Consider the following 6,683-nt stretch of genomic DNA (forward strand, 5'->3'; position numbering starts at 1 on the left):
GTCTAAGGAATGAAGAGGTGGTGGTGCCTTAGACCTCACTCAGTAAAACACTTCCCTCTGTAATCCCACCTACATAATGAATTTGAAGGCATAGGGATTACTTTTACATATCAGAAAAAAATATATTTTCCCCTAAGAGAGTTTTCTAATAAATTTTTTAAATACCAGCTTAGTTTACTCTTGTACAGCTTCTGCAGTCAGTAAGATCACATTATAGACCCTCAAAAGATTAAAGAAGCAGGACATGGCAGTGCTGTCGTCAATTTTAAGCTAGCTGTTCCACAAAATAAACAGATTCTAACAGAACGAACTAACCTAATTCTAGTTAATTTGTGGGCCAAAATCCAGTTTACATGGTCAGGATGCTTGACTAGATCAGTATCTAAATACTCAGGAATAAAATCTAACCGTGTTTGGTCAAGTTTGAATATCAAAGGATCCAGATACCATTATGCAGCCACATAAATATGCTGCAACATCTTAGAACATCAAAGCAGAGCATTCTGAGATGACGTCAAAGAAGAAGAAAGGAGGAATTTCAGGCAGGTCTTCATAATCTGTTGATTTTCTGAGCATCATAGCATTATCTGTAATTTAAATTTTTAAGATTTCTTCATCAGACAAGTAACTTCACAATATATAAGAAAATTATATATTTGGGTATATGTATGTACATATGAATAAATCACCTTTCTCATGGTTGCATAGAGAATGAATTCCTTTATCAGCTTTTCCCAGGCTAAATTCATTCTTATTTCCTTTCTACTCCTCAAAGACCAGTGTGTGCACAGAGTGTATTAGAAAGCCTTTCTCATGGTTGCATAGAGAATGAATTCCTTTATCAGCTTTTCCCAGGCTAAATTCATTTTTATTTCCTTTCTACTCCTCAAAGACCAGTGTGTGCACAGAGTGTATTAGAAAAATCACTGGGGGAAGAGAAGTCAGGATTTAGGAATTCTGAGTTCAGTTCCAGCTCTGCACTGGCCAGCTGTGGGCCAGCTCACAGTGCAGCCAACCTTTCTGCCTCTCAGTTTTCTCATCAACAAACTGAGGGGATGGGATCGGTGCCTCTAACTCTTCTCAATCCTTATGTCCTTGTATTACAAAACTCATCTCCCCAGCCCTGAGGTGACTATGTAAACCCATTGGTGTGTAATGTTCCTTCTCCATGAATGCACAATGTGAACAATCCCATTCCCTCCTCTCAGCAGGACTCCTCCTAAGGGACAGCTAATAATCCACCCACATTCTATCACTGAAAGACCTTGGAAAATAATACTATGATTGGCTATAGATTTTATTGAAGGGACACAACACATGAAAACTTTATAAAAATTCACTCCAAACATCTCTCCTTTTCCCACAAATTTCTCTACAGGCAGCAGTGGCTTCACTCTCCCTGTTCCTGCAGCTCACTCACTGGCATGAGGTGCTTTCACCCACTTCTCTCCTTCCTGCTATGCAGCCCCTTCCCCTTCCAAGAGCCCATGCTCCTGGCACAGGTCCTTCCTCACAGCATGAAGTCCTTCCAGAAGTTTGCTCCAACTCAACTTTTCTCTTGATGAGAAACCCTGAACACTAGTGAAAAAAAAATGTTCCATCTCTAGATCTATGTAGACCTCCATTTTTTATTTGGGTGCTATATGGCTGATTTGGCCCCTTTGAAGACCTTTTTACCTGTAAAGCTAACAAGAGAAGCACATACTCAAAATTTCTGCCCTCAGAATTAGCTCAATGTGACAAGATTTGCTAACTTAATGTAAAGTGATGCTCTGAGTCTTGAACGAAGGAGCCAACTTTAATCTGTTGAGACACAGAAGAGTTATTGTGACTATTTTAATTTTGATCATGTTTTCATTTTGATTGGACACAATGCCACACTAAAAATGGCCAATCCCATCGTTCATAAGAAAATATACCTAAACTAAAAACTAGTGATTCTGTGTACCAGAGGTAATTACCTCTCCGTGCGATCTCTATGCATATTCCAAATGCCAGTGGAAGTCATCTGAAATTCCAGATGGCACATACTCATTTCAAAACATTTCAGCTGCCTTTATATTTTAGGAGATTGGATTTTATGACAAATTGAATTTAAGATGTTCAGGTGTGTACTCCTCCGTCTACCCGATTTTATCCTCTGGTCCAAGTCCCTCAGATGAAGTAAGCGAAATCAGCAAGGTGTGTTTTGAAGTAATTTCTAATTATAAGAGTGTGATGCCACCAGTTTTCTTCTATGAGTTTGTGAAACCGACTGCTAAATGAAAAACCACAAGCAGTGGAGGCAAAACAGACCTTCTGTCATTCAGTTCCTGTCATACTGCCTGGCACATAGTCCTTAATCAATAAATATTTGCTAAATGCATCATTCCAAGCATTCTGTCAATGAACACTTTTGTATTCATTCATTGAAAATTCATATTGTAAGTAAAGATGAAAAATGGATGTTTATTCCCAAGGAATAAGGAAGATGAAAGCAAACATGCTTAACCTAGAAAATGGCCTTGTACATCATTAACATTACAACCTAAATGCAAGGAGATCAATGTTGGGCCTTAGGCAGAGATGCCCAGCTGCTGACCTCCTGGAATTCAGAGGCAACTTGCTGTAGCAGAGTGCTCAGAAGTGGGCTCAAACTAAGCACAGCACTTGCTGCAATGCACCTTTGCCACATCCTTTCATTTCTGGGAGTCCCAGTGCTATGTCTGAGAAAGACCCTTCCTGGTTAGCATAGCATTTCTGGGAAGGATAAAAGAGAGCACACACATGAGAGGATTTCCTAACCTCCAAAGCACTATTTAGGCATAGCATTGTTTCTCTGAAGCATTTAGTACAGATACATTCCTTCAGGATTCTATTATCATCCTCCAAGGAAATGCAAAGAACAATATTCTTTAAAGGAAATTGTCCCATTACGAGTTCTTCAGTGACTAAAATGAGAACAACAGGTAGGATGCGGGGTGAGGAGCTGAGGACTGAAGACAAAGAGTTCTACTAACTCACATGTTTGACCCAGGCAGATCCTTTCTGGAAAATGGTGGTAAGTGGTAATCCTCTCTTGTCCCATCTGTGGCGCAACTTGCTGTAGCAGAGTGCTCAGAAGTGGGCTCAAACTAAGCACAGCACTTGCTGCAATTCACCTTTGCCACATCCTTTCATTTCTGGGAGTCCCAGTGCTATGTCTGAGAAAGGCCCTTCCTGGTTAGCATAGCATTTCTGGGAAGGATAAAAGAGAGCACACACATGAGAGGATTTCCTAACCTCCAAAGCACTATTTAGACATAGCATTGTTTCTCTGAAGCATTTAGTACAGCTACATTCCTTCAGGATTCTATTATCATCCTCCAAGCAAATGCAAGAAACAATATTCTTTAAAGGAAATTGTCCCATTACTAGTTCTTCAGTGACTAAAATGAGAACAACAGGTAGGATGCGGGGTGAGGAGCTGAGGACTGAAGACAAAGAGTTCTACTAACTCACAAGTTTGACCCAGGCAGATCCTTTCTGGAAAATGGTGGTAAGTGGTAATCCTCTCTTGTCCCATCTGTGGCGGTTGCTGTGGTGGGCAGCCTGGATCCCCCGAGGGATCAGCTGCTGGAAGTGATGGCTGCTGACCCAAGTGGGATTTTGGAATTGCTCTGCAGCAAAGGGAGCCTCTCCTTAGGCTGTCTCTCCCCAGGTCCTGCCCTCTTTCCAGGAACAGCCCACACGCAATGACTGTGACACTGGGAGGCAGAGTAAACAAGCCCTCCTGCCCCAAAGTGGAGCGATGAAGGGTCTTCGCAGCACCCCAGCTCTAGTGGGGTTGGCTGGTGCATGCAAATTTTAGTTTCAGAACCTGTTTCCCTGGAAACCCAACCTGAAGCACCATCCAAAACGGATTGGTGGTCATCTAAAGATGAACTAGATTCTCAGGGAGCCTCAATATGATTCTGATAATGGCATTATAAAAAGGCAGTAGTGTGCTTTATATGTTCATTTCAAAGCCAGAAAGGAATCGGGAAATCCACTATATTCAGAATCTAGAATGATCCTGGTACATAGTAGGTGTTCAGTAAATATTTGTAGGATAATTGTATTAAAACTTCTTTCACCATGTCAGTGGGTTAGTGGATAAGTTGAGGTTAAAACCAGAGAGCCTTGGCCACTGGCTTGTAACTTCCCTCCAAATGCTTCTCCATCTCTCCCTCCCCTGGGGTAGGAGGTCAGAGAGCACAAGCCCAGGCAGCAGGATCGAAGCCAAGCCTGCACCCGCTGCAGACAGAACAATTGACCACCAACTCAGGCATCACTTCTGATTCCAGACGGAGCTCTTTTTCAGAAAATAAAATAATTTCAAGAAAGCATTTTGTTTTCTCAAACAAAAATACTAAATCTTTCTGAATGGTTTTTGTTTAAATCCAGGAATATAAGTCTGAAGATTTGGAGGAGTGGAGAAGGAAGGGGAGGGGAAAGGAGAAGAGGGTTCTGATGGTGTGTGTCTCTTCTTTTTTACTTGGTTTCGACAGGAAATACGTGCATCTAATGATTGGAAGCAGCTGTGGACTGTGACATCTGGAACAAGAATGGAACAGAAGTTCCTGTAGATGCAGCCCTTGAAGCAACCCCCTCAGCCATTTCTCCTTCCACTTATAAACTTCCCCTGCATGCTCTGCGTCCTCCTGCCCTCCCACATCCTGGATTTCTCACTCTGAGTAGCAGCAGTAGATTGAAGTGATGACTCTGGAGGGTCCTGAGCAAGGTGGGAGTTGACCTTTCCAACTCCAGTACTGGTACAGCTGTACTGTTGCTATGGTGCTCGCCTACAGGAATACTGCACTGTATCAGTCAGCAGAGGTGATGGTACGTGGCAGTAACAAATGACCCCAAAATCTCAAGACCATTTTCTTCTCTCACATGCTCCCTGGCCATCAGGTGTTAGCCCCACTCTGTCCCAACCATGCCTTCACTTCTGAACCTAAACAGAAGGAGTAGCCCATTCTGAGGACATTGTTAGGCTCACAAAAGAGGAAAGAGAGAGAGATGGCCGACCAAGAGCTGCTCGTAAAGCTTGCATGTGGAAGTGGTGTGTGTCCCTTGTGCCTACATTTCAGTGGCCAAAGCAAATCATGTGATGATTTCTGCATTTAACAAGATGGGATAGATAATTGTCCTGAAGAGAGGAGCACCAAAAGTCACATGCCAGGTCTGGAGTGGATTAGAAATCAAAGTTTAAAAATGGTTAAGAGACTTGCCCAGGACCACTCAAATAGAAAGTGACAGAGGCTTCCAGTCAAGATGGTGGAATAGACGGCCCCCAGTATCACTATCTCCCACAAATCAACCAACTTACAACTATAAATAAGCAACAACAGCCAAGCTGGGGCTACTAGAGCTCAGGGGAAGAGGAGGAGAGACCTACGGAATGCAGGAAGGTGGGAAAAGCCATGATTAGAGAAAGAAAAAAACCCTCCAACCATTTTGAATCCTGACCATTTCCAGGCTGGAGCTGCTGAGTGCTCAAAGCAGGAGCTGGCAAAAGCTGCAGCTGTGTTTTTTGGATGAAGCTGCTTGGAGGCAGCAGGGGAGAAGAGGGCCTGGGTAGTCCCCCAGGCCAGCAAGACCACTAATAGGGTTCCTGNCAAGGTGGGAGTTGACCTTTCCAACTCCAGTACTGGTACAGCTGTACTGTTGCTATGGTGCACGCCTACAGGAATACTGCACTGTATCAGTCAGCAGAGGTGATGGTACGTGACAGTAACAAATGACCCCAAAATCTCAAGACCATTTTCTTCTCTCACATGCTCCCTGGCCATCAGGTGTTAGCCCCACTCGGTCCCAACCATGCCTTCACTTCTGAACCTAAACAGAAGGAGTAGCCCATTCTGAGGACATTGTTAGGCTCACAAAAGAGGAAAGAGAGAGAGATGGCCGACCAAGAGCTGCTCGTAAAGCTTCCATGTGGAAGTGGTGTGTGTCCCTTGTGCCTACATTTCAGTGGCCAAAGCAAATTATGTGATGATTTCTGCATTCAACAAGATGGGATAGATAATTGTCCTGAAGAGAGGAGCACCAAAAGTCACATGCCAGGTCTGGAGTGGATTAGAAATCAAAGTTTAAAAATGGTTAAGAGACTTGCCCAGGACCACTCAAATAGAAAGTGACAAAGGCTTCCAGTCAAGATGATGGAATAGACGGCCCCCAGTATCACTATCTCCCACAAATCAACTGACTTACAACTATAAATAAGCAACAACAGCCAAGCTGGGGCTACTAGAGCTCAGGGGAAGAGGAGGAGAGACCTACAGAACGCATGAAGGTGGGAAAAGCCATGATTAGAGAAAGAAAAAAACCCTCCAACCATTTTGAATCCTGACCATTTCCAGGCTGGAGCTGCTGAGTGCTCAAAGCAGGAGCTGGCAAAAAGCTGCAGCTGTGTTTTTTGGATGAAGCTGCTTGGAGGCTGCAGGGGAGAAGAGGGCCTGGGTAGTCCCCCAGGCCAGCAAGACCACTAATAGGGTTCCTGTGGACCCACATAGGACTGAGGAGCCACAACAACTGAAAAAAGGGAGCTACTCAGAGACCAGTGAGTCATCACAAGGGACCAGACCATGGCCCATCCCATGGGAAGTGTTTGGAGCATGGGTGGTGGGGGAGACAGGTCCACCAGGGGAACACTGGGGCACAGCAAGGACAGCTGATCT

The sequence above is a fragment of the Galeopterus variegatus genome, unplaced genomic scaffold (assembly GCF_000696425.1).
Source record: "Galeopterus variegatus unplaced genomic scaffold, G_variegatus-3.0.2 Scaffold7443, whole genome shotgun sequence".
In the NCBI taxonomy this organism is placed as follows: Eukaryota; Metazoa; Chordata; class Mammalia; order Dermoptera; family Cynocephalidae; genus Galeopterus; species Galeopterus variegatus.